Source organism: Ziziphus jujuba, chromosome 11 (assembly GCF_031755915.1).
Source record: "Ziziphus jujuba cultivar Dongzao chromosome 11, ASM3175591v1".
NCBI classification, from domain to species: domain Eukaryota; kingdom Viridiplantae; phylum Streptophyta; class Magnoliopsida; order Rosales; family Rhamnaceae; genus Ziziphus; species Ziziphus jujuba.
Window position 1 is genome coordinate 5,520,130 of NC_083389.1, and position 12,684 is coordinate 5,532,813.

A 12,684-nucleotide genomic window follows, 5' to 3' on the forward strand; every position below is an offset into this window, starting at 1 on the left:
CAAAAATGAGACTAAAAAAACGTGCTAGAGGGATAACCCAATGGGAGTACTTCGGAGCAGAACATCTTGGAGAATGCCACTGGTATAGGGGTGACAGGTAATGATATGGCTGAAGAGGCGGGCCTACACATGTCCCCCTAATAAATGAATATCATAGCTTGGAACTGCCAAGGAACAGGGAGGAACTCAGCAGTTCAGAGCCTCACAAGCCTAATAAGGAAATACTCCTCGTCAGGACTTTTCCTCCATGAAACGAAGGTTCATAAGGAAAAACTAGAGAAAGTAAAAAGGAAATTGGCATTTGAAGAGTTATTTTTTGTTGAAGCAGTAAATAGGAAAGGACGGTTGGCTTTATTTTAGAATAGCTCATGTAATTGGTCTATTGTGTCAGCTTCAGACTAGTCTATTAGCATTCATGTAGATTTGGCACAAACAGGCAGTTGGATGATTTAGTTCTATCATTGTCCAGCGGAGCAATCCCTGAGAAGGGAGTTTTGGGATGAATTGACCATGAATATTGAATCTGGTTTAAACTTTTGGGTGTGTCTAGGAGATTTCAATGATATTATTAATCCGGAGGAAAAGACGGGAGGCGGACCGATGTCCATGAAATCAATTTTTTTCCTACGAAATTTTTTCTTCGAGGTCGGAGGCTTAGATATCGGCTTCAATGAAAAAATGTTTACGTGGTACAACGCATGAGGTGGGAACCACCTTTGATTAGGCAGGAGTGTTCCATCTTTCAGAAGCTATCTTGGACCATATCCCCTTTCAATTAAATCTGTTTATGGACCATCGAAAGTAGAATAGACCATTTCACTTCTAGAAATTTGGATAAGGGATGAAATGTGTGAGAAAGTGATTCAAGGAGCTTGGAAGAAGGATGATTCCATGGAATGGGCAGCATCGATCAGGTATAAGTTGCACAGCACTGCTCTAACTCTGAAGAAATGGAATAGAGACGTTTTTGGCTTATGTTACTACTGGTGATAAAAATTCTAAATTTTTTGATGCAGTAACAGTAGCTAATCAAAGAAAGAATTTTATTTCAGCACTAAAAGATGGAAGTGGTAATTGGCGAGAGACCAGGGAAGAATTGGGGGCTTTTTTGATAAATGAATTTATGAAATTGTATGAGGTTGAGGAGCTTAGAAGAAGTGAATGCTTAGGTGAACTCATTCATTGCTGTGTTACTGATGATGAAAACAGAATTTTAAATTCCATTCCCACAGCTTGTGAAATGTGGAGCGTTGTGAAGAATATGCACCCGACCAAATCTCCTAGGCCAGGTGGAATGCCGATTATGTTCTTCTAGAAATACTAGAGCATAGTAGGACGGGATGTCATTAGAATGGTGCAAAATGTGTTCTGGTCGGGTATGCTCCCAAGAGACATCAACCGCTTGTTTGTGGTGTTAATACCAAAAGTCAATAGCGTATCCGAATTTAAGCATCTTAGACCTATTAGTTTATGTAATACCTTGTACAAAGTTATCTCCAAAATCTTAGCGAATAGAGTGAAGCCCATTTTGAAAAGAATTATATCTCCTAACCAATTGGCTTTCATGCCGGGGAGATGGATAGGGGAGAATGCAATTTTGGCTAATGAAGTGGTGCACGCTATGAAGCACAAGAAAAGGATTAAAGGCATTGTTCGCATCAAGATCAATATGCAAAAGGCATATGATCGAGTGGATTGGATAGTATTGACAAGGCTGTTAATTCTTTTTGGTTTCTCTGATAAATTCACAAAATTGGTGCTTAATTGTGTATCTTCTGTGAACATGGAATTTTTGTTGAAAGGGAGTGTTTTTGGTAAAATCTCGATGGGTAGAGGGCTGTGGTAAGGAGATCCAATTTCACCTTTCCTCTTTGTTATCTTGATGGAGCTCCTATCAAAAATGCTCTCAAAGTAGGAAAGTGATAGAAAATTCAACGGGGTTAAACTTGGCCGGCTAGCACCTTCGATCACACATCTTTTGTTTGTAGACGACTTGATAATATTTTGTAGAGCCAACATGAAAGAGTTTAAGAATGTGCAATGATGTCTTTAGTTATTTTGTAAATGGACCGGTCAAACTTTCAATAAGGAAAAATTAGGGTGCTTTTTCTCCAGAAATGTGACCAAAAGAAGTAGAGCCGATATTAAGAGATGTCTGAGCATGAATGAGTTGGACAATAAGACAAAACACCTTGGACTGCCGTTATTTATTGAGAGGAATAAAACAACAACCTTTTAGGATTTAAGAAGGAATGTGGAAGATAAACTACAGGGGTGGAAAGCCAAATTGCTATCTTAAACAGGAAGAACTACTTTGATCATACATGTAATCATAGCTATGCCCCTTTACACCATGTCCTCCTTCCTCCTTCCTAAAGTCTGGTGCAAAAGGTTAGACCAGGCAGCCAGGTCTTTCTTACGGAGAAATGGGTCTAGCATGTCGAAAGGCTTTTACCCGATAGTTTGGAACAAAGTTTGTCAACCTAAAATGAAAGGGGGTCTGGGGATCAAAATGATTTGGAATTTCGATAAAGCTTTGGTGGCCAAACTTGGTTAGTGTCTAGCCACAGAAGAGCATAAGTTTTTAGTTCAGGCGATTAAGGCCAGATACTTTCCTTTCTCATCCTTCTTGAATTGTAAAAAGAAAAGGGGCTATTCATGGCTTTGGTCGAGGGTGTTAGAAGCTAGAACTCTTTTAGTCAAGGGAATCTATTTCAAAGTGGGTAAAGGAGAATCTATTAATTTCTAGATAGATCCGTGGATTCCCAACAGAGAAGACTTTCAGCCTAAACCAAGCAACCAGCAATGTGTTACAGTTGGCATGGTTAGCTCCCTAAAATGGGACAATGGTGAATGGGACATGGAGAGGTTGAACAGCATCTTCGACCAAGATTCTGTAAGAAGTATTAAAGAAATATTTTGGGCGGTAGATAACCAAGAGGATAAACTTATTTGGATGGAGACGAGGAATGGCGTGTATAGTGTGAAGTCAGGGTATAAGTTGGAAGTGGAGGGAGTTCAAGTAGAAAAAAGATGGTGGAAGGCTCTTTGGAACAGCCATATTCACAAGAGAACGAAATTGTTCCTATGGAAGCTTTTGAATTCGAGACTCCCAGTTTTTGCAAATTTAGAGGCTAGAGGAGTGGGTGTAGAAAGAAACCTCTATGTTCATGGTTGCAATGACCCAGAAAGTGAAGTTCATGTGTTTTTTCAATGTGAAGTTGCAAAAGAAATTTGGTTTGCCACTCCTTGGGATATTAGATGGGAGCCGCTGGGTTTTACTGAGCTGATGGAGTATCTTATTGGTGTGTCTAACCCGGTTGGAGTTTTGCCCATGCATAACGAAGATAAAGAGAATTTTTTCACTTTTAGTGCAATAACACTAGAACATCTATGGTGGATGCGCAACAAGGCTCTCCATGAAGGTTTTGAGCAGAGGGTGCAATCTTCAATAAGTCTGATAAATCACAGGTTCGATGAAATACTTGAAGCTCAATTTCAGGAGTAAAATACCAAAAGAACACATGAAAGAGCAGAGCAGAGATACATCTGCAGGTGGAGTGCCCCTCCCAATGATTACATAAAGGTAAATACTGATGTGGCAATGCAGAGGAATGGAAGCTGGTTAGCAACACTTGCTCGCGATAAAAGAGGGAGGGTGGTTCATATTCACACCTTTAAGTCTTCGACGATGGTTCTTGAAGTGTCACAGTTAGAGGCAATTTGTAAGACAATGAGAGTGGCCATAGATTAGGGGTGGTCAAAGGTGATAATGGAGTCTAATGCTCAAATAGTGGTGAATGCTTTGAATAGAAATGAGAGCTATTCACTGCATTGGGTAGCCGAAGGCTTCTTCAATGATGTTGTTTTATTGGGTCATCGTTTCAGTAGTTGGGTGTTTGTTTGGGCCCCTAGGTCAACAAATAAAATGGCCCGTAGTGTGTGTAAATGGGCAACACCACAGGTTGTAATGGGTCAAATTGATCCTAATTGGCTGACACCCTCTTGTAGGGACTGTATGATTCAGGAGAGTGTACATAAAGAAGCCTCCTGAAATCTAGACTTTTGGTAAGGTCGTTTCTTTTTTGTTTCTATGAATCCCCAAAAAAAAAAAAAAAAAAAAGACAATAAATAAAGCAGCGAAAGTGATAAAGTATTGAACTGTACGTGCAAAGGGTCCGTCAAAGTTGTAGCACCTTAGAATTTTTCTTAAGTAGACCTTTTTTCTTTGACAACCTTGGAATTAGGATTAAAGAATTTCTTTAATTATTATTGCTGGTTCTTTATGTGCTTCACAGGTAGAGCTTTGCCTACAGTTTAATTTCCATAGATTGATCCATGTCGTTTCTTAGAACTAAGGCACATATTCCAACAGCATCTTTACTTTCTTTTCATGTTAAGAAAATGACCGTTCAAATCTATAAGATACAAAAAAACTAAAAAACTAAAATAAAATAAAATAAAAGACCACTCAACAAATCATGCTAAAACTAGTACTACCGAGGAATATTTAATCACAAATTAAGCAGTAACAATGCCAAATGAAAAAGGAGTTCAAACTACAGAGTAATAATTGATGGAGCATACATAAATTAGTTAATCATTTGCACATCTTTAAGTAAAACACCTTCATTAATATTAAAGTAATGATTTCCCAAGCTAAAGCAAACAAGTTAAAGTAATCGATACATTCAACTTCTCCTACAATGTTTCCACTTTTGATACCTCCTCCAATCAAGGTACTCAGATTTATTCTATCCCAGCCCATAATCAAATACTGGTTTTATATGGACCAATCATGGGATAGTCCATGACAAATGGGGGGAGAATTTCTTTTCCATAGGTGGAGCCCCTGAAGAAGATATTCCAGATACTAGTTGTAGTCTTGTAGAAGATAGCAATCAATTTTATAATCCCATACTAATTTCGTAATCCTAGAAATCTCTATATTTAGCTGCACTCATTATAAAGAAGACCAATGCCTTTTTATGATCTGTGTTACGGAATTGGGAGAAAAACAAATAGCAACGGAAACAAAGAAAACGAAGAACAAACACACAATTTACGTGGAAACCCTTGACGGGAAAAACCATGGGCAGGGAGAAGCAAATCCAATATCGAAAGATTGGTACAAAGGTGAGCCAAATTTCGAGATACGCCTATCGGCCCGAGACCTCCGCTTCCACCACAGAGCCCTAAATTTTTCTCCAAAATTAGTTTCACCAAAATGGGTCGCACCGCGAGCTTTTCGGGTCGGGTCAACAAGAATTCGGGTCACTAACTCTAACAATCTGTAATTCCTCTGTCAAATTAAGCCTGACTGCGTTGGAAATAACAAAGGGTAGAGAAGACAAGAAGCAGTAATTTCACGCCAATAAACAATGAATCTGGTGCAGATGACCCAATTCTTCTTACCTTTACTAATTGAAAACTAGAGATAAATTGATTGCTTAATATAGTGAAAGGATGATTTTGCATCATGCCATGCAGTCACAAACATTAAGCTAGAATATATATCGAATAATCATATATAGAATATATATAGAAATAACAGTATATTTGTATGGTTTCATATGCTAGGCTTCACCCATGAAGCATGCATCAGAAGCTTGAAACAACTCCTTAGTGCCATTTATATTTTTTCATAAAGCTAGACAATCTTAATTTGGTTATATGAGCAAGATAAGTACAACTTACACAGATTTTGCTTCCCAGCCGATTTTCCTTCCCGCTTAACCTATAGCATCATGGTTGAATTGTAACTTGTGTTTTGGAAGCAAACAGAGGGCAACGTACGTCCAAACCTGGAGACATTAGCAGTACTTATCAAGATGTTCATCTTCTTCAGCTACTGAGTGAGAGTGAACATTTAAGTAATCCAGCTGATGATACTTTTATTAATAATAATGGATCTGTCAAGGACTCTATTGATTGGTACTACTACTCACACACACAATTCAGTCAAGGAACTGAACCAGGGAACATTCAATGCAGGACCAAGAAAAGTGGTACGTTTAGAGATGTTGCTTTTGCAACACTCTTCTTGTTGTTGTTGGAGAGTTGACACTTGCTCCATTTTTTTTTAATATATATTTTTTTTAATTTTTAATTTTAATTTTATTTTAAAGACTCCTCAAAAATCGATGCTGCTAAACATGGTGGCCCAGGAGAACATGCCCTGCACCTGCAGGTGACCATGATGATGATGATGATGATGATTTCTAGGTAACATCTTATATATGCTTCATCAACCCACTGCTGCGTGGCTATGAAGATGCATGTCAATGTACTGGCACTTCTTATAACATCGTTTTGAATTATATATCTACGCAACCAACAAAATGTAACGCATCTGTTTCACAATATATGATATATCCCACAAACTTGGATTCCCAACCCGGATGCTTATATATGATAGAGTGTATACCGGGATTTCAAAGCATTTCAGGAACAAGGTCAAGTTACTGATCATAATCGCAGAGCCAGAATTGCTTCACGCCCATCTGAGTACCACCTGGACTCTTCTTGCTTTCCTTGGTACGGCTTTTGCCATAGCTCTTACTCTCATTCACACCGCGAGCCCACCCAAATAATATATATACCTTAATTAATTAATGCCATGTATATGTGTGCAAGCTTCATCCATCTGAATATATATAATGATCTTCGTTTTTTTGTTACTGTAATTGCATATGGATTTTTTTTTTTTTTTGGTCTTACTTTATATTACTTTAAAATTATGTCAAGCTTTGCAAACTAGTTAAACTAAGCACTGTCCAGAAGCATTCAATCTCTCTCGCAAGTCCGTTTGGTAAGTGTTAAATTCTTAGGATATAATTTTCTAGTATTTAGTTTTCTGAGAATTAATTTTTCTCCTAGTTTGTTTGTTGAGTAATAAAAAAATTGGAACTTGTAAATAATTAAATTTAATATTGTATAATAAATTAAAGATAAATATGCATTTAAAAAAAATAAAAACTATTTTTTCTGATATTTTCAAAATAACACCTTAATATATATGAACAATTTTTCCACATATTTTTCTACATTGGTGGGAATCTAATTCCTTGGGCTCACATTTTTTCACCTCACAATAAATATCAAAATGAAAAAAAAATTATCACTTTTCCAAAAAAATTAAATTCCCACTCAATTTATCATTATCCAAGTATGCATATTTTAGTTCAATTTTCTATAGATATTTAGTGATGGGTTTTTTATATATATTTTTCTTGAATAAGAATTTTAGTTCATTTTATGCCAACCCAGTAGAAATAATTCTAATTAGCAAAAGAAAAAAAATGTAGAATAATTCTAAATACAGCAAACAAAATTATTAAATATACTTCATATAGTTTTTCATGGCATGCATCTGGTAACATCTAACCCAGAGAAAAGATGACACAAAGCGGAATGGAAAATGAGGGTACAAAAAAGGGTTTTTTCGAAAAATAGCCACTTTACAATTGCATTTTAGAAAAATAGCAAATTTTTTTTTTTAAAACTAACCAATATTTTACCCGTTTGGACTAAAGTACCCTTATCTATATTTTTTCTTCTTTTTTTTGTTCTTTTCTCTATCAAAAGGCCTTTTATTTTTTTTGGTTTTGGTTTTGGTTTTTTTACTTTCCCTTTGAAAACGCAGCTAGGGCATTTCAAAAATTACCATCCCGGCCACCATTTTCACCGACATTCGTCTCCCATTCGCCGGCATCGTCCTCGTCCATTGTTGTGTCGGCAAAAGCCGTTCGATTGAGAGCTACCAGAGACAGAAGAATGCTCCTCTGTCCATAGAATGTTTGCATATGGTAAAGTCTAATAAACTATTTAGTGGTTTTGTGGACACTTCGGTTTGAAAATTTTGGATAAGATGAAGATGAACTGTTAATGATTTTCTATGTATGCTTTAAACATGCCAATAGTGTATTGGAGCATTTTGGTGAAATGAAACTTGAAAAATTTGCTTGTCTTGCTGATTTATTCTATGGTCAGCTTATTTGCAGATTTTATGTGGGTTTGGATGAGACATGCTGTCTTACTTCTGTGTAGGGTTTAAAAAAACCTTTTTATTTTGAGATTCAAATTGGGACTGCATAATTAGAATTTTGTATGGCTTTGTTCCAATGCCTTGGGCTGACAAAGTTAAATGGGTTGCAGTGATGTGGAAAATTGACCCCTAATTTATCGCTACAAGTTATCTTCCTGATGATAGAAGTTGTGTACTTTGTCTTCTTGTTATCAATTCCTTTTCAGTTGTAAATTTAAGAGATTTCTCTTACTATGTAATTTTAGGTATCTAAATGCATGCAGCCATATGATTGTTAATGTCCTTTGGACATCTTTCCACATTGGCTATCATTATTTGGTATGTGAACTTTATGCCAGTTAATGCTTGCGGTGTTATGTCTGTTGTATCTTTTCTTTCCTCTGCATTTCCTGGGTGTTTTTGGGGTAAAAGGGAATCATCTTCCTCCTTGTTCTGAGTATTATATATCACCTCCTTTCTTTTCTTTACTTAAATAAAATGATTGGTATTTGTTTGTTCAAACTTATGAATGGACTCCTGTTTGGTATTCTTTCAGAACAATCTTGATGAACTTTTCATGCTCATGCACTTCCTTGATGCTGGGAAGGTTAGTATCTTAAGCATCTAATGCAATGGCAGATATTTTAAGTTACCTTAAAATGGGTATCAAAGTTGATGTTTATAAATTCCCACATTCAGTAATTGATATTTATGCCTTGCAGTTTGGAAGTCTGGAGGAGTTTCAGGAAGAATTTAAGGATATCAATCAAGAGGAGCAGATATCTAGACTTCATAAAATGTTGGCGCCCCATCTTCTCAAAAGTATCAATCTTAGACCTTTTTCAAATGCAAATTTTTTTCTTCAGTTAATTTTTAGGTTTTATTTAATTACTGTTTGGTATTTTAGTTGTCTTGATTAGTTTATTCTTTGTGTTGGCTTTGTTTCTTGAATTCCATTGTTGTTTATAACTTCTTTTATTATTCTTATGATGTCTGAAGTCTGAACTTGTTTCCAAATTTTGGAAGAAATGGTTTTGAAAATTTTCCCTGTACAGTCTTTGAATTTTTTGGTCTCTTTTAAGTTGGTAAAAGAATAATAGATCCCTTATATAAATTTTTTAGTGTCTTGGCATAAAACTTGGTACTCAAATTTACTTAACCAATCTATGCCTGCGTGATTTTTTAGCACTGACATTTTTTGTCGAAGGGTTATTTTATTTTACTTGGACACAACTATTCTCAGTTCTTCAATTCTTATTTTGTTTTTCCCTGGTTCCTTTGTCTCTGCATTTATTCAGTGGACTAAATCTGCATTGTATGTGCATACAGGTCTCATTTGGGACCCATTCATGCATTCTGGAGGGTTTCAATGCCAATTGCTGGAAATGTAGTTTGGGGTCTATGATTTGACTGGAAAACTATCTTGATTGTTGTTACCATCGATTTATGTGAAATTGAGATTTTTCCTTTTTAGAAATCCTATGTGAAAGTGAGGTTGATGATTATGATTTTAATGACAGTGCTTATCTTATAAATATTTGTTCTTTTTATTAGCATGGATCACTGTATGTGCTGACCAGATTACATCTTTCCACTTTATTAGCTTATTAACTACCATTATTTGAGCATGCAACACAAATAAGTGTTCCTATTACTTGAACAATTTTGGTTGATTTGTGTTGAGAATTTGAACTTCAATCAAATTAGTTATGATCATTGTTGCAGTTAAGTTTTGATGGAGTCTCTCATTTCTAAGTTCATTGTACATGTCATGGTTTTTAAAGGTGTAGAAGCTATATGATATTTTGAAAATCAATCTCCTTTCACTTTCAAGTTTGAGAGAAGAAAAAAAATTATTGCTTCCATTTTGTTGGTACAAATCAATATCACTCTTTGTTGGCTTCTCTATCCGATGGGAACCTTGCATATGGTTTTAGATGGGTGTTTGGTGAGATGTCATTGTTGAGTTTTGAAGCTTTTTAAGTTTGGATTTCTTGCATTTCAGCTTGAACAAATTTGATTGCTGCATGGTTACTAATATTGATTTTCTATTTCTTTCAGCATTGGAGGAGCAACTGATGGACTGAGTAGAAAATTGAAGCATAAAATTTGCGATCGTGGAGTTACAAGTGCAAGCTGATAAAATTACACATACACTCACAGAGATAGATAAAGAGAGAGAGAGATATATAAATAGATAGAGAAGCATTGGTGGTGGTTTGTCCCCCATTAATGTAAGTTGCTTCTCTGTACAACATAGAAAATATTTTGCAAACTAATTTCCCTTTAATGTAACGAACTTATCTGAAAACCTTTAGTTGTGCTGTATTGAATGAGTTTTACAATTTTGAACCTTGTCATTATGCACTATGCTTATAATATTGTGTTATTTGGTGTGACAGAAATGTTTGTGTTGCATGGTTAGAATGTGAAATGTGAAATTAAAACTATTATGAAGTTGTGTTTTTGTTTGAATTTAATGGGAGGTTTGAATGTGAAACCATAATATATCTATGGGTTATCCTTAGGAAGCAATATATAATGTACACTACTAATGTATAATGTATTATGTGCTGGTTTGAAAATATTCTTTAGCCATTTTCATTATATTGTTGCACAAATCCCGTTAGGTGTATGTTATTTTGGTTCTGGAAAATTTTCCAACCCGAGGAAAATATTTCCTCTTTTTTTTCTTCTGGCGGGAATTTTTTTACTCCTGGAGGAAAAAATTTCCTCCAGGCGGAAAATGTTTTCCTCCTGGAGGAAATGTTTTCCTCCTGGAGGAAATGTTTTCCTCCAGGCGGAAAACCTTTTCCTCCAGGCGGAAAAATTGTCCTTCAGGCTTTTCTCGTGTCGGAAAAAATGTTTCCTCCATCTGTTATGTTTTGTTGTATTTGATTTGCAGATAAATGGATTCAGATTACCAACGAAGGTTTTGGGACTCGGAGATATCGAGGGCAAAGGTTAATTGTAGATCGAACTTCTGGAAAGCCGTGTCGGATATTAAGTTCAAGCTGACTCCAGCCCAAATAAAGAAGTTTGAGGATAGCTGTTTTGGCCACTTTTTGAAGGCCAACGAGATACAATTTAGTGGCCACATCGTCAACAGCATGCTGTATAGGCAATGTGTTTGCGACGACAAGGACTCTATGGTATTCAATTTTGGAGGGCATGGTGCTAGATTTACACAGAGAGACTACACCATAATTACAGGTCTACGGTTTGGTTACGAACCCAATAGGCAGGTTAACATCTCTACTCGTATTAGTGACATGTATTTTGGCGGAAAGCGAAAGGTCACTAATTCGGAGATAACCGAAGCTTTCATGACTGCACAGTGTCAAGACAATGATGAAGCCGACGATGATAGATTGAAGTTGGCTTTATTATATTTCCTAGAGACGGTTCTTCTAGGCAAAGAAAGCATGGCCACCGCACCTCATAATCACTTGGAGATGGTGGACGATTTAGAGTACTTCAATAACTATCCATGGGGTACTTTATCGTATACTACCACCATTAGATCGTTGAAGAGTGCTTTTGAGCATAGAGAGTCCATGGCTTTAAACAAGTCAAAGAGTTATAGTCTTTGTGGGTTTCCTTTGGCTTTCATGGTAAGTTTGTTACACTATTATTTAAAGTTTGTTACACTTGTATTTATGGTGTGTATTTCGTTACTTATTCATTACTAATTAATTGTGAACAGATTTGGGGTTTTGAGACAATTCCTTCATTGGGTCAAGCATTCGGAAAGAAGTTGCCGGACATGGCATTCCCTCGAATTCTTAATTGGCATTTTTCACAAGTGCCAAGATTTGAGAAGGCCACTGAACTCTTCGATCATCGTGATGTAAGTCTATGAGTTCGTCCACTTATATGTACAAATATATATATATATATATATATATAAATATACATTCCAACATAATAATATTATTTATACACTTTTGCAGTATTTGTATGAATATTAGTATTACTTGCTAATCACTTTATTATAATCTCTTTTGTCTTTTGCAGTATCCCATTCATGACTTAATGAATGTGACTGAAGTTGAGCATGCATATATCGGCAACTTGGCATTGGATGTACATCATGACAGTACTCCATACAATGTTGCACCTGCTGTTCGAGACAAGCCACCACAGGCAAGTCATGATGAAAAAGATGAAGGTATTCCACTTACAAGAAGTGGAATAAGTAAGAAACGGAAAGAGGCGTCTGTGGAAATTATGGGAAAAGGAGGGAGGCGGCGAATGGGACATAAGCCGACAGACCAGCCTTCTTCATCGACTGCAGGAGTTGCTGGTCATGTTCATGTTGAACCATCGACTCCATCCCAACCTCCAACGACTCCATCCCAACCTCCAACGACTCCATCCCATGATGAGGTTTGAATAAATTGTATGAATGTTTATCTTTTTTTCATTATTGCAAGTATTAATAATTATTATTTCTTTTAGGTACCTTTGAGAGAGAGATTAACAATCCTTGAAGGCGAAGTGGCTAGTGTACGGCAAGACGTTAAGGATTTACGAATCGCCATGCTTAGAGAGTTTGCAAGTTTGGACACCAAGCTTGATAAGTTAATGAAGCACCAAGGAGTGGGAGTTAGTGCTGACGGGTTGGGAGATGGGATGGATGTTGAAGGGGATGAAAA

The 12,684-nt window shown here is 36.4% G+C and overlaps 1 protein-coding gene across 6 annotated transcripts in view; it reads right to left on the reverse strand.

Annotated features, from left to right (window-relative positions):
- The window catches only part of LOC107431662 (uncharacterized), a 150,269-nt gene that overhangs the window by 18,572 nt on the left and 119,013 nt on the right, over positions 1 to 12,684 (reverse strand). The window lies entirely within an intron of this gene.